At 44.4% G+C, this 27,205-nt stretch overlaps 1 protein-coding gene across 3 annotated transcripts in view; it reads left to right on the top strand.

Annotated features, from left to right (window-relative positions):
* ptprk (protein tyrosine phosphatase receptor type K) overlaps window positions 1-27,205 on the top strand; it is a 91,722-nt gene that overhangs the window by 12,726 nt on the left and 51,791 nt on the right. The window lies entirely within an intron of this gene.

Genomic DNA, 27,205 nt, shown 5'->3' with positions numbered 1-27,205 from the left:
ATCTCTAGATGGTTTGTTTCAACCTGAGCGGAAGAATGTTGTGTTTATTACGATAAAAGTGAGAATGTTACCGAACAAAAGTTAAGAAGTACTTTTAGGTCAAATGATCAGTGTCACACCAGGACAGACCCCCCGCCCCCCCCCCGTCCTGACGTCAAGGTCTGGCTGTGTCTCTCTCTCTCTCTTTCTCTGTCCTTGTGTCACTATCTCTCTCACCCACTTTCTGGAATGCTTTTGTTGGTGTTTTCTCTCTGCTCTGTTTTCACTTCAGCCAGATTTACTCTGACTCACACACACACACACACACACACACACGAACACCCACACACACAACGCTGCCCCCCTAATACAAGTCTTTGTAGAAGAAACTGTCTCTTTGTATTAAGTGGCCAGGTTAACTGTCACTATGTCTATATCGGGCCAAAGGTAAATGAAGTGTCTGTGTGCATCTCGTTTGTGTGTGTGTGTGTCTGTGTGTCTTTGTGTGTGTGTATGTGAGCCAAGCGAGCTGTCTTGTCGAAGTAGCGGTTAGCAGATACAGCGCTACCTCCCCATGACACAAACTGTCTCTTGCATTCAACCTCACACACACACACACAAACACACACTTACACATACTCGCACACATGCACACAGAGCTACCTTAACACACAGCGTCGCTCTGTCTTGAAGGGTTAGTCCCTCATTACAACGTGAGCGATATGAAGTTAAGTGCAGGTTTGGAACTGAACTACTGTCGTCTTTGTGTCTTTGTTCCCGTTTGTTCTCTCACTCAGAGCTAGATAGAGAAATAATAAAAAAAGAATGTGAAAGGCCACGGTCATATCTACACTGGGGATTAATATTACTGCAGAACGTGAGACGTTTACTGTCCTGGGTGCAGAGGCGCTCCATCTTCTATGTCTCGGGGAAAGGGTGGTTCTTGGCAATCGCATCCTCGTCAAAAGTTTATTAAAAGATTACAGGAATATTTATATCAGCTCCAGTTTGTGATGAAAACATGAAACCCAGGTAGTTGACAAGCTAATTTGTATTTCAAATTTCTCACATTTACCCACTGAAGCGTCTCAATCCACCCCTTAGACGTGATGGATCCTTTTAACCAGTCTGACAAACACATGTCTGCAGAGGACACAGATGATGATATGCAATTGGGAAGCCGGGATCTGAGAGCTCTTGGTCAGACTCTGGTTTTGAAGTGCCGAAAACAAAAACATGTGATTTCCGCGGTGGAATTTCCACGTCATGTTCTGCCTCCTGACTTCTCTACCCAGATAAACCCAGGCGAACCCTCTGAGCCTGAATGATCCGGAGTTATTCCTGATAAACGGACAATCTCCAATGTCTGTACTAAATTTTCTGGATGTTTTCTGGAGTTCACGTCAGAAAACGGCTCTATATTTATCTCAAGGAAGTCCCTTAGATTATAGAGTCAAAGTAGAGCAGACGTAAAGAAATAGAGATTGATGCAAACATTGGAAACTTGTCTGCTGTGTCCTATTTAACACATACACAGCATTATGAAGTTGCTCCAGGAGTTACTATTCTTAGTATTAACAACTCTAACCTTGAGCAAAGCACTTAACTGGACTTGACTGATCTGGGAGCAGTGCTGCAGCGGCAACCAACAGAAGACGGTGGTTACAGTAGAGCAGCTCCCGTGTGGACGTAGAGCGACACGGCAAAGAAACCAGCCTGTCTGCTCAACACGGCCATTCCCTGGATGAATAAAGGTTAAAGTCAAACCATGAGCTCACTCTGCTTCTCCCTCCGCCGCTTGCCCCATATCACACCTCCCCCACGCACACACACACACAGACACACACACACACACACACTCACACACACTCCAGAGGCTCACATACCTCAGGATCGAGAGGGAGCGAGTCAGCCACATGTGGTTTCGGTTAGCCACACTTTCCCCTCACACTGGCCCCAAACAAACCACTTCTACTTTGCCATGGTCAAGTACATGTGTAGAGTATATCTTCCATTCAGTGTGTGCCGCAGTGTATTGTCTTGTAAATGTGTCTGTCTGTACATGTCTTTGTGAGTGTGTGTGTGTCCGTGTGTTTGTTTCCCAGTGTGTGTGTGTGTGTGTGCGAGTGTGTGTGTGTGTGTGTGTGTGCCAGCCCGAGGCAGAGTGGAGGAGAACAGTGAATCAAGGTTAGTGGTCCAAAGAGAGCAGGAGAGATTGAAAGAGTGGGAGAGAGGAGACTTTAATCGAGGCAGCACAGTGGCGAGAGGGAGTGAGAGAGGAGACAAGAGAGAGTGACTTCACTTCAGGGTTTTGGTGAATTCGATTCCAACTGAGCTGTGGGTACGAGTGGCACATAATTATATTAATCTCAACTGGTGCTAACTGATGAAAGCCCGTGAACGTGGATAAAAACAGGTCACGGTGGAGTGTTTATTTCTTGAAGGCTTAGAGCAGAAATAATCTGCCGTTAGTGGGTTTATCCATCTGTAGTGTTGCTAATAATAGGATATTGTCTATTCTACACTTTTCACCCCATTGGACTTTTCTCTCAGGAAGTAGATTTCGAGTGGTTCCTCCTGTTCTCACTGTATAAGACACATCTATAAGTGGTGGTGGTAAAGATGGATGATGGGTAAAAAGAAACCACATGTTGCTAAACAAAGTTGACATCACACTGGTCAGGACAACAATAGGAATTTGCTGTTAGCAGTGTTTTCAATAGCGTCTCATTCTCAAGTTCGAAATTCCATCTGGACACAGTCGGATAGACGTTCGATTAAAGAAACGCTGTGTGGGCAGAATGTATTCTGTCAAGTTTATTTAAAGGAGACCTATTCTGTTCATATTCAGGTTTATCATTGTGTTACTACTGGAACAGGTTTACATGCTCCAATGTGGAGAAAACATCACAAAAACGTCCCTCAGTCTGTCCATTGCTGCAGCTCCTCTGTTCAGCCTCTGTCTGAAACACTTGGTTGTAGCTCCTGTCTCTTTAAGGCCATGAAGACGCTCGGTATAAGCAGTACTACTGAAAATACTTCAATTGTGCTCCTCTCTCAGTCTTCATATCAAACCCGCCCTATTGTAGATATGTGGATGAGACAGACAGACATGCTTTTACCGTTTATCCCCAACCCCTCTCAGCGTGGATAAACGAAATGTCTGAGCGAATGATAACACAGGAGCCCACTGATTGGTCCGGTGTCGGTTATTTGGAAATTCTTGTGCGTTTATGCCCAAAGCTTTGTCAAGGGCACAGATAAGACTGGATATTCCTCCTCGTTTCTTATCAGCAGCTCGGCCGACACAGTAAGCGGACACACTTATCTTTGTTCTTTTGTTTTGTTATTTCACTTCACTTCACTCACTCAAAGATGCCAGATTTCATTAGTCCCACTGAGTGCCTTTTTTTAAGTTCAAACACACAAAACTTATGATATTTTTGTCTTGACATTCTGCACTAAAATACTTTGAAGAGCTTTTTGGTGGCTGTACGAACAAAAAAAAACACATACGAAGATGTAGAGAATTTATTTGTCTTAAGTTTATTTAATATCAAAGTGGAAATCACAAAACTTTCAAGGATAACAAATATCAGGCGTAAAATGGGGAAATCTATGAGATGCATAAAAGTATTCAGAAGACGTGTAGAATATTTCTCTTTGACAGACTAGTTGGTATCAGGACGACAGTTACTGTTTAACTGGATCCTCTACTTTGTCAACTTATAATAAATTGTTAATGTTTGTAGGAAAGCTGCTCAACATGTCTCCTGGGATTCCCAAATAAATCTTTTATTAAAAACCAGAGAAGAATCAACAGCCTTCTAACACAACTGTGTTAAAACCTTCACCCACCAGTGAGAACAATGTAGGAATCCCAACTTCCTCTAAATGAACAAAGAGTGGGTTTGGCAGAAGACAGGTTATTTTTATTTTCAGTATTATTATAAGCACAGTCTGTGATTTTCAAGTGAATTGTAAATCACTGTTTCCTTGGCTGCTATGATTCCAATTTGTTGTATTATTACAATGTAATGAAGCATGGTCCAACAAAGTCCAGTGTAATTTATCTTGGGACCACGACTGCATTTCTGTTTTGGGGCTTTTTCAATATGATAAATTAGAAAGTTGATTTTTTTACATGGGGAGGAATTTGTCAGCTGGAAAAATGACGTTTGTTTCAAACAACAGTGAACACCGAGCCCTGTGTGTGTGTGTGTGTGTGTGTGTGTGTGTGTGTGTGTGTGTGTGTGTGTGTGTGTGTGTGTGTGTGTGTGTGTGTGTGTGTGTGTGTGTGTGTGTGTGTGTGTGTGTGTGTGTGTGTGTGTGTGTGTGTGTGTGTGTGTGTACGGAGGTGAAATGAATTCATCTCTATATTTGACTGTGGCAGTTAAATTTCCGTTTGCCGTGTATTGAACCAGATCACCTTTAAACCCGTGAGCCCTGTGCACGGGGGAATTGAATCCTGTGATGAGGTGTCTGTTGAACCCGCCGGCTAACAACCAGGACTGTATTGGTACCAGTCTCTTTTCATGGATGTTAGCTCCACCAAGGTTTTGCAAAATTTCTGACCGTTTTTCCCCATCTCGTGTGAAAGCTGGCACGGCAGCAGATAAACCAGAGATACGCTGGAAGGGATCAAAACAAGTTCTGCTCCGTTATTGTCGTCGTTTTGTTGTGTTACTCACTTTCAGCAGAAGTGGATATGAAAGCAGTTTGTTTCGTAAAAAATTGTCGATCGGCTCTACGAGCGCGATAAGCAGCTATTTAGATGTGTTGCGTTACAGGGCTCGAAACTGAGTGACACAGACTTTTGGCTCCATAATCCTTTTTTACGAAACGGAGGGCGAGAATGAAATGGGATGAGAATGAAATGATACGGGATAGAAGTGGGACGAGAGAAAAGTGTGTGGGAGCCGGAGAGCGAGAGCTGTTTCAAGTGTGATAAGGAACTACGCAGGAACAGCTCAGACCGGAGCGGACTGACACAACAAACACTCGCAGCTGCGCTCTTTCATTCCTTACCTCCTCCGTATCGGCTGATAACAACAGAGGAGCGAGACGGAGGGAGGGAGGGAGGGAGGGAGTGAAAGTTATGCCGGCTTGATGGGATGCAGGGCTCGGATTTTTCTTTGTCAGATCTCGCTCTGTAAGGCAAAGGGTTTTCTTTTTTCTTTCCCCTCCTCATAAATCTGCGCCCGGGTTTTGGGTTTTAATGCTCGAACACGCTCAGTGGAAAAAGCACCCAGAATGCACTATTTGCTTTCCCCCCCTTTGCAGCTCTACCTGCGCTCCACTTTGACCTGCACCAGGAGGAGAGGAACGACAAGTTGTTAACCTGCGATCACCCACATGGAGACTTTGTCCTTTGTTCTCGTGCGTGTGTTTACTTTGTTTAACTGGCTGGATTCCCCGTGCAGAGACTCGTGGGTTCCTGCTCCGAAATCAGTCTGTTTGTCTTTCGGGGTTGGTTGGGGGGGCTGGGGGGGGGGGGGGGGGGGGGGTTCTGTTTCGCATTCTTCAGCTCTTGGCCGGAGCCGTTGGAGATTTAACCAGGAAGATGGAGTGAGGGATTAAAATGGCATCAGTCATTTTGATCAGTGGAGGTTTAGTTTTTCACCTTTTAAACCCGACACAAATCGTACAAATCCAAATGCAAGGTTTATCTCAGTTGCTAGGAAGTTTAAGAGCCTGAAGGAATCATCAAAAGTTCAATATTGGCCTCATCCATTCAAAGTCGGCCTTTAAAAACTTTAAAAAGTGTATTTAGATGCTTTTATTTCTAGATTTGCCTCATCACTCTCCTTGACTTATTATTTATGAGTTGTCCCGTCACGAAACACATATCCTGCAGAAATAAAAAATCACGTCTAGAGACTCAGGCGTCCTCTCTACATGTGTAATCAATCGTTAGGTTAAAGAATTTAATACATAATTTGATCCTCCTCATCTTTGCTTCACATCTCCTCTTCCTCTTTCTTCTACTCCTGTCTGCCCCCCCCCCCCCCCCCCAATCCTCTATGTTCTGCTGCTCATTACGCCGATCACTCCACTTCCACTGACACGCACGAGTTACACCTCATTACTGACCCTACGCACACACACACACACACTCGCACACACACATGAATACACACACACAGCTTTCAGTCAGTGAACCCACATTACTGTTTAATGTGGTGTGGACGCTTGCTCGTTTTAAGAGAGAGAGAGAGAGAGAGAGCGAGCCACTGGCCGAAACATGGTTTTAATGTTGTTTAGCTAACGGGACGACATGTATTAGCATTCCATCATCATCAAAGGCAATTTGATAGATTTAATCATCCTCAGCGGTGGTGCAGAAACTGAGTACATCAAGTAGGCGTACTGTGGTCGAGTGCGTATTTCAGGTACTTGTAGTTTACTCGAGGTTTTAAGTACACACTCGACTGCATTTCTGAAGTATTGTATTTTAAATGAGGATTTTACTTTTAGCTATTTATACTTTATGATGTATTTTTATAATCGGCTAATGCAGTGATTATTTTCAAATGAGAATTTAAGATTATCAAATGTCAAACAATAGTGAATTCTTCTTTATATGTTATATTTATATTATATTATATAGGCAAAAAAATAAATGTATTATTCAACGTTTATCGATTTATCAAAGTAATACCTGGTTATTTTTCTTTCATTTGTCTTAATACATATATATTATATTTTCAAAACAACACTTAAACCTCAGTAAATTAACTGAAGTTGTCTCACTCTAATAGTCACACTTTAGAATGTTGTGCATAGCAAACACTTTACACAACTTCCAACACTTTTATGATTAAATATCTGATGAGCAAGGAAACGGAAATGAAACCAATAAAATCTCCATAAGGATTCCTGTGTGTGTCTGTGTGTGTCAGTGTGTGTGTGTGTGTGTGTGACTAATGGCTGGGGAGTCGTGTTGACTAATGCACTGAGTATGCTGATGTGATACCTACTGGCAGTTACAGTAACTTGCAGCGTGTGTGTGCATGTGTGCGTTTATTATAGGAACTTAATGACATGAGTGTGTTTGTCGAGCAGTAGACGCGTCCACACGTGCACGGCTGTCCACACGTGCACGGCTGTCCACACGTGCACGGCTGTCCACACGTGCACGCCGACCACAGGCCTGACAGGCAGGTCTTAATTAGTTGCCACAGTTACCAGTGATGTGTCCTGACAGTAACTGTGGCGATGACAGAATCTCCTGCCTCGGAGCAGAGATGCATGCTGGGATGGAAACGGGGTCCACTCCGTCACCATGCTGTGTGTGTGTCTGTGTGTGTGTGTGTGTGACTAAATGATTGACTGACTAACAAAGAACTAAGTGGCAAACTGTCTCATTTTCTTCAGTCTAAACTTTAACTCTCACACACACACACAAACACACACACAGGGAAACTAGGAAATTGCCTGGTGATTTCCAGTCTGTAGGTGTGAGGATGAAATGACTTCGGTCATCACTTTATTATTCCCCCCCTCCTCCCTCTCCCTCTATCTGCAACTCTCTTCTCCTTTATTCATCCCGGGAGGCCGCAGGACGCCAGTGAACATTATGAGATGTTTGGACGACGTGTCACAACAGATCCACGGAGAGACGGCCGCCTGCACAGAAAGTGATTCATGCAGGAATTTACAAAACACGCACCGTTCACCTCTCCCTGAAATCACTTAGCAGAACTGGAATTTAAAAACCCAGAAGCAGGCGAGATGAGGGGAGCTTGTTGTGATCACTGATGATTACTGCATTCATTATGCATTCAGAGGTTTGAATGCGACCAACAGGAGAGGGAAGACAATTGCTGCACTCGTGCGATTCCGTGAGCGAGTGCGTGGGAGGTTTTCACCGTTTGCTGGTAGTGAACTCGGAGATGAATCTTAATGACCATCGTTTAACCTCTCACCTCACACACATGCAGCTAGTTTACCAGATGAGGAATGGAGGGGTGAGTCAAACGCTGAGGATATTAAGTGGAGTGTGTTTGTGTGTGTGGGTCGGAAAGGGAGAACGTGTGTGTGTTTGTATGTTTGGGAGTTTCTGTGTTGAGACATGCTGATCGGGGTCAATAGACACAATTTGCCCGTGAGAGCTTTGCAGGATTCGCTCTTAACATAAAGTGGAAGCTGTACAAAGTCTGAATTTAGTGTAACAAGTTGAAAACAACCAGTAGAGAATCAGTATCATCCAGCTATTGGGATGATAAATAACCAGTAGAGCTAAATATTGCTGGGTTTCTTCGTCTTCTACGATAGTAAATTCAATATTTTAGGGGTTTGGTTCTTTGTTTTGCTTAACGATCAATTTGAGCACCTCATCAGGGGCTGTAGGATATTACAGTTGGCATTTTTTAATACTTCCTGCTAATTGAGGCCCTGCTGCAGTAAATCTCTCAAAGTAATCATACTCCATCATCGCAGCCCCTTCTTAAAAAATCCAAAATGAAATCAACGTGCAATAAAGCGGCGCTGCATCAATCTGGACTGGATGAGAACATTAGCGTGTGTCGCTCTTCTGGCCACGTCCCAGCCTGCGTTGTTACAGTCGGTGTTTCCCCGTCTGAGATCAAAGGCAGAACACCTGTTCATGATGTACAGGTGCACGACAACATAATGTCTGTGAAGATTAAAACCACTGAAGTGGGCGTCTCGCCAGGAGGGAGGTGGCAGGTTTCCTCCCAGCGCCTCCCATCACAGACAATGGGTTTGTGCACAAGCTCTACGAGGAAGCCACGGCCCTCGTGTTCTCAAGAGGAGTGTGTAAAAAAGGAAATGTTTCAGTTCACCATGAAACTGTGGCAGGACAAATTAGAAGCGGCAGCCCCTGCCAGAGTCTTGGTAATTAATGGGAAACACTGCTCACGAGAACAGTTTGGCCTCGTTTAATTCAAAGAGCAAGAGCAAAGGAGAAAGAGACGGGATTTAACTTTGTTGTGTTTTACAGAATTGGACAGAAAAAAAAACCTCTCGATTCAGTTTCTCGTGCCAAACCCTCGTCTGCTCGTGTATGCGAGTGAGAACAGAAAGTGAGAAGAGTGTGTGTGTGGAGGAGTGTGTGCACGCAGGAGAGCCGCTGAGTTGTGGCTACATGATGCCATTTGGTGGAATCTGTAATTTGTGTGTGTGAGTCTGTGTATGTCCATCTGGTATGACCCCCTGTTCAACTCCTCCAGCACTAATGCCCATATGGACCACACACACACACACACACACACACACACACACACACACACACACACACACACACACACACACACACACACACACACACACACAAGGGAACAGCTGAGGGAAACTGCCCATCCTCCGACCTCCTCCATTTCTCCCCTCCTCCCTGTGGAGCCTCAGGACTCATCCAGGTGTCCACACTCCTCCTCCGGCTCCTTTTCCTCCTCATCCTCCTCTTTTCTGTCCTTTTGTTTTGTCTCCGTCCTGTTGTGAAACATTGGATCAGTGACAGGTCACTCACAAGTGATACCTTAGTCAGGGCACAGTTAAATTTATGCTGCTTTTTAGACGTTGCACTGATTTCGGGATATTCTCCTGAAATGGCTCGATGGGAGAAGCTGAACATTCAAGTCGGTTCCTCTGGACGTTCTCTGGAAATTCTTCCTGCCAGCCCCCGATTTAAAAGTCAGAGTCAGCCCATTTTAGGAAACAGCAGTGAAATGTCCAGGACACAGAGGAAGACGTCAACTTGGACGAGAAGATCTCCTGCTTTATTCTTCATGTGCAAAAGTAGTGATGTCTTTTCTTACCACTTCATAAAAGAGTCAGAAAAGCCGAAGAAAAGCATCTGAGAAGCTGCAATCAGTGGATTTCCAGCATTCCTTCATTTGAAACGTGACTGAAACAAATTGTTGATAATTATAAGTAATTAAGGCCAGATCAATTTAGCAATTAACTGATTCAGCTCCATTTGTGTTAAATGTAGACGTGTATCTCTATAGGGACGCCGTTAGATACTGGTTAGTTCATTATGTCCCTTACTCCCCTGGTTAATAGCTTCACATAGATAGACATTCAGCTCCACTGATGGTCACCAGCTGATTCACTGGTTTAAATCTTTTTCTACAACTCATCAACTCTCATCGGGTCCCTCAGGTTCTTCTAAAGAATGAAAGAGCGAGAGGAAGTGAGGGTCAAGCAAAGAAATGAATTGGGTAAGGAGTAAGGAGAGATATTAATAAAAAACAGCACAGCACTTCATATTGAATAAAATGAAGGGGAAAGGGAAATGGAAACAAAGGAAAGAAGAAGGTGGAAGAGAGGGAATAAAAGAAGGAAATAAAGAAAGGACTGATGGAAGGGAAGAGGCTCCGGCTTTGTGCAGGAGTGCAGTTTCAGCTTCTATAAACCCAGGAGCTCTGAATACCGCTTATTAAGCAGGGGCCCGGTGTGTGTCTGTGTGTGTGTGTGTGTGTGACAGGGTGATATATTGAAACACACCTCTGTGGAACAGCTGCAATGATGAGACAGAGAGTAGGGAGTAAGAGGTGTCGTCTACCTTCCACACACACACACACACACACACAACCCACACACACACTACACACACAACCCACACACAGAGACACACACTTTCATGCATACAGACGCACAGAGCTGAGCCAAGTCCTTTATTGTATTACTGAGGCCAGCTTGTATCGGAGGGAGCGAGGGAAAGAAAGAAAGGAGAGAGAGAGAGAGAGAGATGAATTTGTTGTGACTGCTCTGGTGGACTCAGCTTTTTAACGCAGCACTTCTTTTTTTTCAGTTTTCCCCATGGTATCTCTCTTCTTTCTCTTCTTCTCTTCTCTCCTCTTCTCTCCTCTTCTGTCCTCTTCTCTTCCTTTCTCTTCTCTTCTCTTCTCTTCTCTTCTCTTCTCTTCTCTTCTATTCTCTTCTCTTCTCTTCTCTTCCCTTCTCTCCTTGTGCGTACTTATTACATTACACAGACAAGACCGATACAGGGAATGACAGAAATTGAGAAAGACAGACAAGACTAAGGAAAAGCAAAAGTGAAGGCTCAAGAAAGAAAAAGGGGGGGGGAGAAGCTGGAATTGGGGGGGGGGGGAATGGAATGGGACCGACAGATAGAAGGAAAGAGAGATTGAATAGATGAACCTGATTTATCTATAATGAAATCAGCCTCCGTGTGTATGGAGGAATATACGCCATTCAGCTTTTCTGCTGTTACAGAAAGATTCACCCGTTTAATATTCCACAGATCAGTGAGAGGAGATACACAGGGCCGCTGCTAACTGGGCCTGGGCCACTTTGAATGCAAAGTTAACACTTATTGTTTAAACGCTACGACAAAATTACACAAAGCACCTTAAACTTTATTCTTCTCCAAATTCATCCAGAGAACAGTTTAGTGCAAACGATTTATCCTCATAGCCTCGAATTTTGTTTTTCTTTCCGCTTATGTATTTGATATTTGATTTTTACTTATCAAACACACAATATAAATAGTATGTTTATATAAACATCAGCTTTTTCCCTAATTTATTTGAACTAATGAAATGATGATGAAGAAAAACCTAAAATAGATCCATTTCTTTTTTTTTTAAATCTACAAAAACCCTGATAGACGTCCAGAGGGATGAAATATGAATAATCCTCCATCGTCAGCTGGAACACACTGAAGAGCTCGGCTTCACTCTTCACAGCGATGATGAGTGTGTGTGTGTCTGTCGACTGAAAAGAGATGGTGGCTGTTTGTTCACGCATTCATACATGAATCCTATGTCAAAAGGCTTTCTCCTGTGTGTAGTGTGTGTGTGTGTGTGGGCATGCTCTCTCTCTTTCTACCTTTCATGTCCATCCAGGCATGAAGCTATCCACTCCTCGCTCACTCGCGCTGCCTCAGGCCACACACACACATACACACACACACACACACACACACACACACACACACACACCCACGTATACTTCGCCACATTTCCCACGGCTACATACTCAGTCCAAGGAAGCTGCTTTAATACACTTCAAGTTGTTTGTTTGAGTGGATTCTACACAACGCCCTGGGCACAACACTCACACACACACCCATGCATTCAAAGAGACATGTGGAAACACACAGTTGCACGTTTTTTCGGCCTGATTGTACGGACTTCTGCTCTGCTGGGCATGGCACACACACAGACACACACAAACAAACACACACACTCGTATACATTTGTTGTGGCTGCATCTTTTCCTATTGAAGCAGAAGCCACGATTAGAGACGCCGTCCAAAAAGCAGCCGCCACATTGGAGCAGCTCACCTTCCAGAAACGCTGCGCCGGCCAATTACTCTGTGAATGTGTGTGTTTTCTCAAATTGCGTCTCCTGTTGCGGCACAACCTTTAAGAGCGGCTTCCGTCCCCGTGTCTCTGATGGACGTGGATCTGTTGTAAATCAAAGGATGGGGCCGAGTCAGTGCGCTGTGGTTGATGCTTTTAGTGGTAATACCAGTGCAGTGATTTGGGGGGAAATTACAGTCCATCTCCGGAGTTTCACAGAGAGGTACCGGGTTCGGGCAAATGACTCGCGCCGGTGACGTCATCCGGGGGATCTGTTGATTCTGAAAGGAAAGAAAAATGTAGTGATCCCAGTTATGGGACAGAATGGGCTGCTAATGTCAGGAAAGTGGGGAAACTGGTTTGGAGCTCGTCTTTCATCACGTCCATCCGTCCCCCTCTCTCCTCCGCCCCCGTGTCACTATCAGTTCCCCCCGACTCCTCTCCCACGTCCCCCCCCCTCTCTCTCCCTTCCCCCTCGCCTGCAGGACAGGAGGCAGAGAGGAGCGGACAGTTAAAGGAGATGATCCCCCCCCCCTGTCTCTCTCTCTCTCTCCCTCCCTCTCTCCCCCCTCTCTCCCTGCCTCTCTCTATCTTTCTCACTCACTCTCAGCATTACAAAGCCCCCTGTCCACTTTGATTACTTACATTAACGTGAGCAACAAAAAGACTGTGCTCTGGATTCGCCTGTGTGTGCGCGCTTCAGAGAAAGTGTATGTATGTATGTATGTATGTGTGTGTGTGTGTGTGTGTCTGTGTGTTTGTTCGGCCCAGACACAAGTCAACAACCAAACAGAGCAGCGATTGTTGTGTCGTTGCACAACAACCAATGGTTTCCTTGTACGACAAACCAGAGAGGAACCAGCATTTTCTGCCTGGCCGGCGTGAAGGATGGCAGTGACATGGAGGGAGGAGGTGGAGGAGATGGAGGAGGAAAGAGATGGAGTGAGTGTTTAGTGGGAGGGAGGAGTGATCAAGAGGAGGTGGATGGGAGGAGGGATGGATGGATGGATGGATGGATGGATGGAAAGATGGACATGAGATGGGATAAATGAAAACCCCCGGCCGGTCTGTACTTGTTTTCCATTATCAAGATTCCGAACTGTTCACAGAACAAACACAAACAGCGTTAATCACTTGGCACACACTGCAGCCTACGTGCCACAATGGGAATGAAAGCTCGTGAATGTGTGTGTGCATGTATACAACACAAGAGGATGACAACTCGTCTGTGACGGAGACGAGGGGGAGAAAGGACAACGCGGTGGGAAAGTTTAGAAGCTGTGGGACAAATCCTCCTGAGACCGGGTCATCGGCAGCTCCTGCACTTTGCTCCAGTGGTCTTCAGTCGCTTGTTCTCACCTAGTAAGAGAAGAACCGTGTGTTCATGATCTGGAGAAACGCTCTCCCATGTAAAGTCAACTGGCTCAAGTGATGATTGCTTTTCAAGTCACCAGGAATTTGATTAGTTTCACAGGCTCTGCACTCGGCCAATGGGGAAATAACTTCTTCAGGTGAATGAGATACGTGTGACCCAACCTCTCACGTAAAAACACATAAAACACAATGTTCTTCATTTGCAGGCAACAAACCAGACAGAGATTTCAATAAAAGCAAGGTTTTATTCGGAGGTTTGTGTAGTTTGGTGCCGATCAAAACCCTTCACACCAGACCAGGCCTGTTATAGTCCTACATATTACACCTGCTGCCTACTCCAGAGTCTGTGAGCACCTGAATCAGAGAAGTTTGGAAATGCTGCTCATAGTATGGACGAGCAAAAACTGAGACGTTTAGAGCGGATGACACGGTCCTGATTGGTTCTAATCCATCACCAGTTCACTACCAGCAGTGAGACTGGCACCATTACAGCATTATAATAGATTAAAGAATCTTTAATAATTAAATGGCATGAATTTGCAGTAAGTGACCCACTTCTTATGAATCAAATTGTTTATCTGATGATGCTGAATCTGCTGAATCTAGAGAACAACGGATTTTATTTTTTAAAGTGGCTGCTTCTTGTTGGTGATCGTCACGTCTCCCTGAGGGGTTCCACTCTGGCAGCACGTCATCCTTAATATCATTTTCCTGCACACAAACACTTTAGAGCCTGAAAAACAAGATTATATTTGTTTCTTGGAGACAAATGGATATTTTGGGGCTGGGCTGTGTTCCTCAGTAACATGTAGCTCTGCTGACATGTCTCAGAAACAATAATTCTTCATCGGCTCCCGGCAGCATGTTCAGCATCATATCCTGACCCCTGCTCCTCCCCCCCGCCGGGCGCACGCTAAAATAAATGTACCCATAAGGGTCAACAAAGTAAAAATATTACTCCCCCGACTATTTGTTTTCAGTTATAGAACAAATTTGCTTGAGAAAATGTCCCTGTCGCACCTCTTTTTAATTTCAGCCGGGACAGAACAGGACACGCATGCAGCTCTGAGCTGGCAGTGGGACTGTGTGTGAGGGAACTGAGGGTTTTTGTGCTGCGTACATGAAATGTTATGGAAGTAATCAGTGCTGGTATGAGGAGAACACAGTGAGCTGACTTGCAGTACTCGCTTTGTGCAGCCTCCGCTGGGTTCGTGTCCAAGTCCCGGGTCACGGGTGTGCGGCCTGTGTGTACATTAGTGTTGCCCTCCTCTGTATCTCTTCCCATGACGTTGACGTTAAAGGGTCCAGCGCTGTGTGGGTCCCATGCTTGATAGAACAGGGTCTGATGCCCTGGAGCAATAGGCCACAGCCCCTCAAAATGTGGCCACACACTCTCCCCATGAACACGGACATTTCAGGGTCAGTGACATGGCTTCAGTCCATAGAGGAAGGGTTAACTTTATCTAGGAATTTATTTAAACTCTATTTTGTGTCAAGTTTATTACCTTTTGGGACAATTAAAGCTACAGTCCCCAATATGTGAACCTTTAATTCAGTTTTGCATTGATACACTTTACAAACTTTGCAGTACACACGAGTTGAGGCGGAATCCTTGTATCGCAGAAGGTTACTGACTTGTAAAAAAAAAACCACAAAAAAAACCCATTTGTGTTTTTGACATTTCCAACAAGCACTTCCAGAAAGCTGCTCATTCATGCACCGCTGTCCCCAAATCAACATTCAGACTTTTCTGTCAAGGTCAGGAGACATGTTGTGCTTACAGGAGACAGTGTTTGCTGTCAGCCGGAGTAAAAGTCACCGTATCTGTTTGGCGCTGATGAGACACAAGTGCATCCGCTACACTTTTCTGTGAGTTGCTGCCTCACAATTGGTTTCACACGATGGGGCCATTGTTACCACAATATTTCATGGGGAATTGGTTTAGTAGGTTTTTCATAATCCTACTAACAGACAGACGAACAAAAAAATCTTCAACTGCAGCTCTATTTGCAAGAGCATTACAATCAATGGTGGTGTGTTATTTAGAAAAACATTAAAAACGACCCAGGAAGCAATATAAATACAAGTAGTAGAAGTATTTATTTAAATACTTTAATAAGACTGACACGGTCCCAGTGACCCGAGTCCCCGCTGCTCACTCAACACCACTCACAACTGCTCTGTGCTCAACAACTGAGACACGGCCACTCATTACTGCCTGGTGCTGGGTGTCTGTGTGTTGGGATTTCAACCAGCAACCCTCCAGTCATGTCTCTGACCGTTAAAGGCAGCCCAGACCAGCCCAACGCACTCTTCTATTGACCTCAATATGAGCAGACAGAGATAAGGAATCCAGAGAATGGACGAGTTCAACAATGGTGTCTGGTGTCTGGTGTGTGTGTGTTTGTGTGTGTGTGTGTGCCCGAGGCAAAGCTCTGTAACCTGAATGTGAGTCAAAAACTGGTTCCACTCATTTCCTGCTTCCAGCTTTGTCACTTAACAATGGATGATCGCAGACACAAACACACACACACACACACACACACACACACACACACACACACACACACACACACACACACACACACACACACACACACACACACACACACAGTATTTCTATTAAGAGACCACTCCTACTCCCCTGTAGGTAAGTGGCCTCTCCCTCCCAGGAGCCACTCCTTAGCTCCAAGACACACATTTAAACACACACACACACACACAAACACACGCTGAAACATGATAGCTGCTGTAACTAGACATGTGTGTATTGAATCAAGGTGAATTAATATCAGTTGCCAAATTGGCTCCTATCTCCAAACGAGTCCCATCGAAAAAAACATCTTTAATTTTCCATATCATTAAACTCACACAAGGACACAAGTACATGACCACAGCGTCTTTTCTTTGACGCTCACACACTCACTCTCTGTCACAGACACACATGCACCCTCATATAAAGTATTTCCCTGTTGTAAAGTGTAATAACAGCTGTCCTCGGGCCAGTTACAGCCATCGTAAAGAGACGTCAACTCCCCGAACTCATTTAACACACACACACACACACACACACACTCACACTCACACACGTCGTGGACCTGGAGGGAGGAAAGAGTGGAGGTCTCGGTCGCACTTATTTTGCCCTTTCCTTTCTCTGTCCCCTGTCTCTCTCTCTCTCTCTCTCTCTCTCTCTCTCTCTCTCTCTCTCTCTCTCTCTCTCTCTCTCTCTCTCTCTCTCTCTCTCTCTCTTTTCCAGCCCCATAAGTGACGTTTGACCACTCTTTACAGCTGAAGGTGACAACGTACACACAGATATTCATGCACGAGCCACAGCATGCGCTCCCCCCCAAGTCTCCAGGCCGTTGTGTGACTGATTGTGTGTGTGTGTGTTTGTGAAGGAGAGAGGAGAACAGAGTCGGAGGAGAAAGTCAAAGTGTCTTTAGTTTTCCCTCTCTGCACTTTACGCTTCGAGGAATGGCCGTTAAAATTTAAACGTTTAACAGCAACATGCGCACAATTCGTAAAATTCCGGTTTGTCAGGTCTGGGAATTTGCTTTGGCTGTTTTTGGTGATTCTATCTGTCTATAATGACTTAAACAGGAGAACTTAATTCCAGAACTTGAAGTTAGAGACAGACTTTTCTTAGCCACTTTATTCTAAAGGCCTGGTTGCATCAAATGTAAACTTCAGGTCCGTCTGTAGACTGGAGACTGTTTTGCAGAAATGACTTTAGGTCATAACTTCACTTGTTTGTTCTCTCTTCCAAATAAGTTGATCTAATTTGTAGTTTTTGTTAAAACATCTGTACGATCGTGTGTCTCATTCACCACTGTCAGATTTATCCGGTCTGTCCAGATGTTAGCAATAAACCTGATGAGTTAGAAAACCCAACATGCAGGTTGTATAAAACATTAACCTTTTTAATAAACACTCCTGTCGTCTCAGGTGTAAACAGACTAACTCCAGTATTAGCGTAGCTGTAAATATTAGTTTTAAGTCGTTTCTACACACGCAGTCTTTCCTCCGGTGACGTACAGCTGCAGGACTTTTATTTATACACAAGTCTTTATCCTCCGCTCTTCCACTGCCTTGTCCGACTCACAGAAACATGTAATCTGTGTTTCTGTGCAGACTGGGAGCTCTGGGAGCTGTCTGGCCTGCTCGCACGTTATTCCCACTTGAATGCTACTCCCTTTGTTTGGGTGTCTATGATTTCCACCGCTGTGTAATATGGCCTCTTTCTGTGAAAAGTATATTTCCTCCAGGACAGTAAATGCTATCATTAGGTATCTTTTGTTGTTCGACAGAACTGTGTTACAACAACAGATAAAAGAGCTTCTTTGACACATTATTCTTCTCTACCCTCAGATATATATATTTGATTTTTTTATTGGTTTCAGAAGTCCCAGAAACATTTTTACAGTTGTTATTTTCGGCACCTTCCTCTCCCTTTTGAAGTTAGATATTTTAGATTCGCTTTTCCTTTTTTTGTGTGTGTGTTTATTTGTTTTCCTGTCTCCTCTCTCTCTCTCTCTCTCTCTCTCTCTCTCTCTCTCTCTCTCTCTCTCTCTCTCTCTCTCCCCAGTATTAGTGCTGTTTCAGGTTGTTTCTTTGTGTGTCCGTGTGGAGAAGCGTTTTTTTTTTTTTTTTGTGCGACAGGCCGAACAACTGAAGTGCTTCTGCTGCACAAACACAGACTAAATCCAACCGGCCAGTCGTCCAGTCATTGATTCAGTCGGCCAGCCTTTGGACCGGCGTGCTGGACAATCGGGCGAGTCAGTCAGTCAGGCAGTGCAGTGTGCCACCAGCCCCTGTGCTGACTTGCTAAGCTAGCTGCCTCAGATTTAACCTGCTTATGGAACTCACAGTTGGGTTTCCTCCTCTTCTCCCTTCGTCCTCACTTTTTTAAAATTCACTCCACTTTGCCTTTTTTGTTTTGCCTCGATGTTCCTCTTCTCTTCTCCATCTGGCCTTACTTACCTTGTGTGTATGTTTAAGTGTGTGTGTGTGTGTGTGTCTGTGGGGGGTTGCTGGTTAATGTGTGTTTGTTCTGCTCTTATCTCGTCCACACCAGACCTGCCTTTGAGTCCAAAAACCTCAGCTGTGCCCCGATTGGCTCAGAAACAAACTGCCTCCTGTCTGCCCTGTGATTGGCCTGTTTAAATCCTTCAAATCCTCCTATTTGATTGTATGTTTTACTGTTTTGTGTGTTGTGTGTGTGTGTTTTTTAAACAATGACTCAGCTATCAGAGAACATGATGTGTATGGTTGAGGGTCGGTCTGTGTTACCGGTGTTACACGTTGTTCAGGCTCATTCCACAGCGCCTCGTTGATTTTCTATAAACACAAAAACCAGTTTGGTTCATTTTTGTGCGTCAGTGGTAACGCCCATTTAACCAGTTATCAATACTTAGTCTGAGTATGGGGGCCAGTAATCATTTTGACCCCATCCCATCCCGTACTGATCCCTTTACAGTCCAGCATCTTTTGGTATCAGTCAGTGGGTCAGATATCCAGCAGGGTTACTGCTTACATCTTATGAATTACACATCACCCTCATCATCTGTAGATGCTTGGCGAGGAGATCGTCAATTAAATATTAACGGCCTCCCCGGATTTTTCCCTCTTTGAGTCACATCGTGGTTAAAGTTTACACAGCCTGAGTGTCTGCAGCCAGTCAGCCAGTCAGCATGTCTGAGGTCAAGTGAGCGGTGAAGGATGGAGCGAGGGGAGCCAGTCCAGACTTGTTGTTCGGGGGATTTTACTTGAAAGAAAAATACCAGCTGTGCTCTGGAGTTCTGAGCCGAGTGCCGTCCCGGGGCTCAGTAATTACTCCCCTCTGACTCATTGAGAAGAGACACACTGTCATGGGCTCAGATGGTTTATGGGTTAGGATTTCAGTTACAGGACACCATAGCCCGGAGTCCCATTAAGAGCCAATCACAGCCGGGGGAAAACTTTTTTTTTTTCCTGTCGGTTTCGGCTCTTGATCCAGTGGAAGAGGAAAGAGAAGTTGTCATGTTTGCCACAAAGATGAGTTGTGTTGTGAAACGTCTGTGTTTAATTGCGAATAGTTAAATAGACGCCTACAACTTTATCCCACATGGACAGAAAGAGAGGGAGAAGGTAAACAGAGGAGTGGGTGTGGGGGAAAAGGTAAATGGGTGAACAAACACACACACAAAGAAAAAGGAGGGGACGGTTCAGCTTCCCTGAGAACGAGTGAAATCCGACTCCCTCCGGGGGCTTATGAACTCGTTCACAGACAGGGAGGCGTGAAGGAGGGGGGGGGGAGGGAGGTAAAGGCGAGGTGAGGAGGATTTTCCCAATTTTCTCTCCGACTCTCTATCGTCCCCTGCACCTCCTTCCCCTCTCCCCCTCTCCCCCGTTCCCCCTGCCTTATCTGCAAGCCAGTCGACCCGTCAGTCGGCATTTGAAGTTGCTTTAAATGTCAGCATTTGAATAGCAATAGAGATTAATGATGGAGAGATAGACGGGGGGGAGCGAGAGAGGCAGAGAAGAGAGGTGAATGTCATAAAGATAGAGCCGCTGGAAGGCTGCGACCCCCGGTAACAGCTGGACACACACAAACACACACAGACACACAAACACACACTGACAAACAGGAAAATAAAGAGAAGATAATGGAGAAAGCAGACGCTGGTTCTTCGGAGGTGTGGTGCATTTAGAGTTGAGGTGCCATGTTGACTGTCCACAGCTCATTCATGTAGTTTAATTGTCAGCAGCATGAGGAGTTAGAGCCTCAATGGGACACTTCACATGCAAGTGAAGGGGAAGTTGGTCTTTGACTTTTGTCTCTCACCTTTTTTTAGTCATTAGTTTTCGGCAAAACCCTAAAAGCATTTTTCTTGTTTCTTTTTTATGGTTTAAATTATAAATGCTATGGTAGATTAATAAATTCCGTAAAGTAAATCAAGAAAATCAAAGTAATTTAATTTATTAAAGTAAAATTAAATAATAATAATTTAAATAAGTGTTAAAGCACATCTTTTCTGCATTGTTTATTCTGTACCAACAAAGAAACTCTGATACTCATATATTTCTCTAAGAGGCTCGTATTGGCCAGATTTTTATTAGCCAATTAAACAATCTCAAGAAAATATCTTTCAGAGACATTTTTGTAAATAAAAAATGCCAAATATTCATTTATATAAATACATTGTTTTATTTATTGGTGATTCAAACAAAACATTGCCTACGGTGATGTCAATAATTCAGCCTCACCGAGCACACACACTCAGAGCTGTCGTCTTTTTATCACATTGAATATGCAGCAGCATCACATCCCTTCCCTGAGTGTTTGTGACTTTCCCCTTTCAAATGGAACCTTTTAATGAAAAGGTTTCCAACGTGAAACAGAAGAGTTTGCTCAAAAGGTGCCGTGGCATCAATAGACGGCTCCTCACAGCTCAGTTCCCCACCTATTGTGCTGGAGGACAGTGATACGGTGATGGCAGGTCATTACTAAGGCGTTCCATGCCTCATTGTGCGCTGATGGTGCTTTTTTGTTTGCGCCTGTCCAAGCAGAGATCACAACAGCACACGTCCGTGCAGAGGTCAGAGGAACTCACAGTTTCTTCGATCTTTCTCAAACTCAAGTTTGAAGAATTGCAGCCGTTGGCTTCGTAAATGAAGGTTTTTCATCAGAAACTCAATCCAGACTCGCCGGGCAGTGAAACGCCGGCGTGCAGAGATGGAGGTCGTGGCCGACTCCAACGAGCCGCCGCTGCAAGGATCCTCGGTTTGTGGAAAATAGCGCGGCCACTTGAAAAGCGCTTGAGGTTGAATTTGAATTGAAAAGCTGCATTAACCGAAGAGAGGAGTGGGGTGAGATAGTCAGGGATGGAAGGACAAAAAGGCTCCTCACATAGGGAAAACACACATTCTGTTTTACTGATACTGTCAATGGAAACTCCTGAATCAGCTGAACACACACACACACACACATGCATGCGCACACACACACACATAATCACACACACGCCTCAGATTCAATTACAACATCGTGAGATGAAGGAGAAATTCTTCAGCCTTCAGCACTTCCAATTAAACTACCGCTCTGAGTGTGTGTTTGTGTGTGTGTGTCTGTGAGGGACTGTATGTGCATGCATGGGTGTCGGTGTGTGTGTTTGTGCGTTGCTGCGCAAGTCGTGTGTATTTGGGTGTGTGATTGCGCTTGCCAGTGTGTATGCTTAACAGGCGAGGTGTGTGTGTATATGGGTCTTGGCTTTGATGGCGCTGCAAGGGCCACTGAGGCGTGACGAGTGTGTCTGTGTGTGTGTCTGTGTGTGTGTGTGTGTGTTTGTCGGCCTCTCTGATGTCACCTTGTATCATTTCAGGCTAATTTCACCTATTCTCAGAGAGCGAGAGAGAGAACCACAGGCAGGGAGGGAACACAAAAGGGCGACAGAGAAAGTAAATGATAAGGTACAACTTTATTAGTGTCCTTGAGGCGGTCGACATCGGGGCGACTCCGTGCTACACACACACTTATAATACACACAACAAACAGGAAGTAGCTGTAGGAGTGCAAAGTGTCATACACCTCAACTCGGAGAAAGATCAGCGGGGCGATAGTGAAGTTAGTATAATTGTCATTGTACACCATTGTCTCTTTCTTTAATTCCTTCCTCCCATTTCCGTCTCTTCTCCTTTTAAACCTTCTTCATTTGTCTGAGCCCAAAACTTCCATTGATGCTCGGGAGAGAAAACGTCCCACAAAGTCACAAACCATCACAAATCCTGGTCGAGCGTCCAGTTATTATTAACTGGACTCCGCCAAATTGGAATGATTGAGAGGGAAACAGGATTACTGGTGGTTCGGAATTGGATGTTAACGATGTAAATGTAATTATTGTCCTTGAAATGATATTTCCGTTCGCAAATTGGAGCGTCTCGCCCCCCCCCCCCCCCCCCCTGCCCTTCTCATTATTAATGCAGCAAATAATAAAGGGACATGAATGGAAAAGACTAAAGGCGACTGAAGACAGATCTTTTTCATGTATTCGTGTTTACTGTATCACGTCGTTAATCAACAGGCTTATTATGATCTCCCCCGAATACTTTGCCCGTTTCTCTTTCTGCCAATCTCAGTTTCTGTCCCCCCCCCCCCCGCCCGCCTCCTCTCTCCTTCCATTCTGTTTCATCCTCTCTCGCTCATCCTGTCTTATCTCCTCTCTGGTGATAATATCTCTGCCTCGCAGACTGAGACGGAGCTCGGCAGAGAAATACTAGACAGATAGAGGCGAGCGAGACAGGGAAGCAAAGAACTGTGTGAGGTTATGGGGGGGGGGGGGGGTGCAGCTAATGTCGAGTTCACGCCACAGGATTTTTAGCCACATTTTCAGAAGTCGCTGACAAGAGCCCCAGATCGGAGCAAAATCGGGATTGGTCACTGGCTACGTGTGAAACTGGTCGAAGATTCAAGAGGCTAAATATCCGATATTCACACGTGTACGCAGGTTTTTTGAAACCCTCTAACGAAAGGCGATTGACTCCTTTCCCAATTCCGAGTAGAGGAGTTTCACTTTCACTTAAGTTCATCACGCATCATAACTTTGAGCCGTACAAGTTGCAGCATCAGCGTCTCACCTGTCAACATATAGAAGAAGAAGAAGAAATGAGTTTGTTCAGTGAGAAAGTTTCCTCCTGCAGACACATACTTTATATCTTTAACATCTGACATTACCTGAATCTCCTTCCTGCAGAGCTCCGTGTATTTGCTCCCGAGCCTTATTGCCGTATCATAATTTCACAGTTCACAGAGCCGCCGCCCTCAGCTGTTATCCGTACATTGACTCATCTTCTCATAAATGAAATGCAAGTTTTAAGGATTTTTTGGAGGCAAGTCCTGTCTGAGGGCTCTGTAGCATCTACTGTTGAATCCGGTTATCTCAGGACTTTAATCATTTATGTGATTTAACAGCAGGATTCAGTGGAAGCATACAAGCATTGTTTTAATTTATTCCATTGAATTGAGGCAATGTACTTGTGATTTATTTTAAGCGATGTTGCAACGTCAAGGCCGAGCTGCTGCTGGGATCCAGTAAATTTCCCCAAGAAAACAACATTAGACAATCTCACTGGAGGAATGTTTCACACAAGGGCACCGGGTATTGATTTAACTTTCTCAGATTTGATAATCTGCTTCTTTGTCATAATAGATTTTCTGGAATTGTCTAGAGAAAGAAGGAGAAGAAGAAGAAGAAGCCCCACCTCAGACCTTCATTTGATTTAAACGTGTCCCTGGAACGTCTATGTGAGCAGACTTCAGCTGTTAGATCAGATTTAATACTCGCCTGTTCTGCAGATCGGTGAGATCACATCGGAGCGAGAGGGAAAGTTAATCAAACCGGCTTTTGTTACACGTCCTCCTCGTGTTGCCTGCTAATAATCTTGATGTAAGCTAATAACTGAGGAAGGGACATCGTCCTCGCCGCCATCGCTCCCCTGAGGCCCCTGTGTGCACCCGGGTTTTTTCTCGGAACAGTTTCGGTCAGACCACTTTTGTTCCACTCACCTCCCGGGGGTGGGGGGGTGGAGGGGGGGGGTCAATGCACCAAATGATTTTGAGTGGCGGTGGCAGATGTTGTGTCTGATGCCATTCAACAATCTCTCTGAAAAGACTGTGGCTGTCCTGTGTCATCATCAGTGTGTGTGTGTGGTTTCCTCTCTGTGCCCTTGAGCCTTTATCAAGTCCCTCTAATTATTTTATTATGTAAATGAGTCACCATTATTTCATTAGCGAGGCAGCCAATCACAGAAGCTGATTAGGAAGTGATTAGCATGCAGCCGGGCTCTCTGTGTGTCTCCGTGTCCTTGTGAATGGAGGGGACGGACGGTGGACAGTAATGACCCATCTGGACACACATCCGTGCATTTGGTTTGAAAACAATTGTAGGGATTTGTTAAATCATATTATACACAGTTAACACCCAAAGCACAAATACACACATAGAGTACATGTGCAACATTTAAAGCGACAATAATCAGCACTTTTCAACCAGGCTGTCCCATTTTCCAGGCTCCCTCGCGGACTGGTTGGATGCTGGTTTGGTCCAACCTCTCCCAGCATTCATTGCTTGGAACGTAGTGCAACACAATTATTTACGGGCAGACACACAACTCCACAATTGAACACTACGTTTGTTAAGTACGATTTAAAAACTTTTGATTCATGACTTTTAGGTTAAAACATCCAAATCTGTTCTTTTCATTATTGGCAACAAGGATTTACAGTCAGATACATGTTTCTGTTTATATATATGTGTGTGTGTGTGTGTGTGTGTGTGTGTGTGTGTGGTGGGGGGGGGGGGGATTTTAAGTTGGCAGGACATTGAGGAAAGTGTTAACTGAGAATTTGAGCGAGTTAGCATGTGGTTTTTGTGCGTGTGTGTGTGTTTGTCTGTGCAGATAGTCTTACTCTTATTTCAGTTTGTGTAAGCCCCCTCTTTCCAACACACGCACAAACAGGAGCACACAGTCGTTTTGCTTGGTGTGTCAGCCGCTGAGAGTGAAGGTCTGTCAGAGGTGTTCAGATGAAAGGAGAGGAATGCTCTCCAATTGAGAAAAGCTTCTTTTTAAACCAGTCGGTAAAGAGGAATTTAAAACAAGGACATGTTTTTCTTCGCCGCTAAGCCAAGGCGAAATACCTCCTCTACTGCGAGCCGAGTGAAACACTGTGTGTGTGTGTGTGTGTGTGTGTGTGTGTGTGTGTGTGTTAAAAGCCTGCAGCACATATTTTAAACATGGTGGGTTTCAATCCAATTTCGCCGCTCACTGTATACTGCTTTCAGGGGCAGAAATTGCATTTTAAAAAGCTTGGAAACTAAATAGAGCCTCTGTATGTTCTGTGAACCGTCGGCAAGGTGAAGCAAGGCCAAACAAATGTTTTGGTAGGTAAAGCAAGGATAAGTGGTTCTGCAATTCACAGCTTCTGATTTTTTTTTACCTCGAAAACATTCAAAGCCAGGTTTTATACTCAGGATTTATACCAAACTTCTCCACTGAGCCCTAAAACACACTCACTTAAACTGAATTAAATGTGAATTTGCATTTAGAACATCCTGCTTTTAAGTCAGTGCAACTTCTATGTGATATTTAACACTTATACACTGATTTATAATAGTTTGTTTTCTGTTTTAGAATATATATTTTTCAGGTTTGTAGGTGCAGCACATTCCTGTTCACATAAACACACACACACACACACTTGAATAACACTCTTGGGGAGCCATGCAGAGAGTGGGCAACCTGACGGCAAGATGTAAACTGACACACACACTGTTGGAGACAGGAAGTCATGGAGTTTTACACATACACACACAAACACAAACACACACATACACACACGCAAACACAGAGGTACATTTGTTAGACAGCAGTGGAATTAGATTGTGTGCGTCCAAGTTTGGTTTTATAAAATAATAGTGTAAAAATTCAAGTTGTGCTCCTCTTCGTGCCCCCCCCCCCCCACACACACACACACACTGCGTTACAACTTGAGGTAAACCTGCTGTGACGGAGACTTAATTGAATTGAATGGGGAGCGAAGTGAATTGCACGAGGAGAGAGAGAGGCTGGTTTTTAAGGGTGATGCCACGAGGAACGTGATCCAGTGCGTCTCGGAGGGCGGTGGGGTGGGGGGGGGGGGGTGAGTCACAGCCAGCCGTACAGCCGGCAGCCCAAGACAGTCACTTAGTTTGATGTTAACTTGTTTCTCCTCCGGTGGTGGCTGTCACCTCTTGGTATCCTCTGTGTAGCAGGAGCTCAGATCAGTGGGGTATCTGAGGGCCTGTCGTTCTGTTCTCCATCACAGCCGCCGCCGCAGCTCCAGGACAAGCGCAGCAGAGCTGGAGCACTCACTGAACACGGGGAGATTTATGTTGCTGCAGTGCCGGGGCGCTGTTAGTTTTTTCCATTGGGTGGTTTGCTCTTGTGTATCTTCTTTTTTTTTTTGGTGTGTTTTTTTTTTCTCAGTGACTCTTCAGAAAAGTAGAGGAGCTACAAGAACAAAGAAATGAAACTTCTGGTCTGCTAGTTTTCAGCTCTGTATAGTTTTTAATCCTTGAGGTCAAAACATTGAGTATTTAATGTTTATTTGATGTAAGGAGTTAGATTATCTATCTGTTCCTTTGCATGTTTAATTTGTCTAACAACATCAGCACTTAAACAATGCTATCTTATCAATTTTTTTATTGTTGAGGATAAATTTGATTTAATTAGAGCGGCCCATTTGTTGACTGTCATCAGTTTTTAGTAATTTTTTAAGCAAAAGAATCAAAAGTATCACTGAACTTCTGATTTTTTCTCATCCCTCTGATATAATACATTTCATATCTAGGTTTTCATATACTAGATATTTTTTAACCATTTTATTGACCATATAATTAATTAATCAAGGAAATAACTGTCAGATTAATGCACAGTGAAGGTAATTGATATTTGAAATAAAGGTTAATTGTTGTCACGACCAAGTCTCTGTCCCTAAACAGAGTATTTACCTGTTTGGTTTTCATATTTACATGATATGACATTGC

Source organism: Pleuronectes platessa, chromosome 17, assembly GCF_947347685.1.
Source record: "Pleuronectes platessa chromosome 17, fPlePla1.1, whole genome shotgun sequence".
Lineage (NCBI taxonomy): Eukaryota > Metazoa > Chordata > Actinopteri > Pleuronectiformes > Pleuronectidae > Pleuronectes > Pleuronectes platessa.
This window is presented reverse-complemented; position numbering and strand designations above follow the sequence as displayed.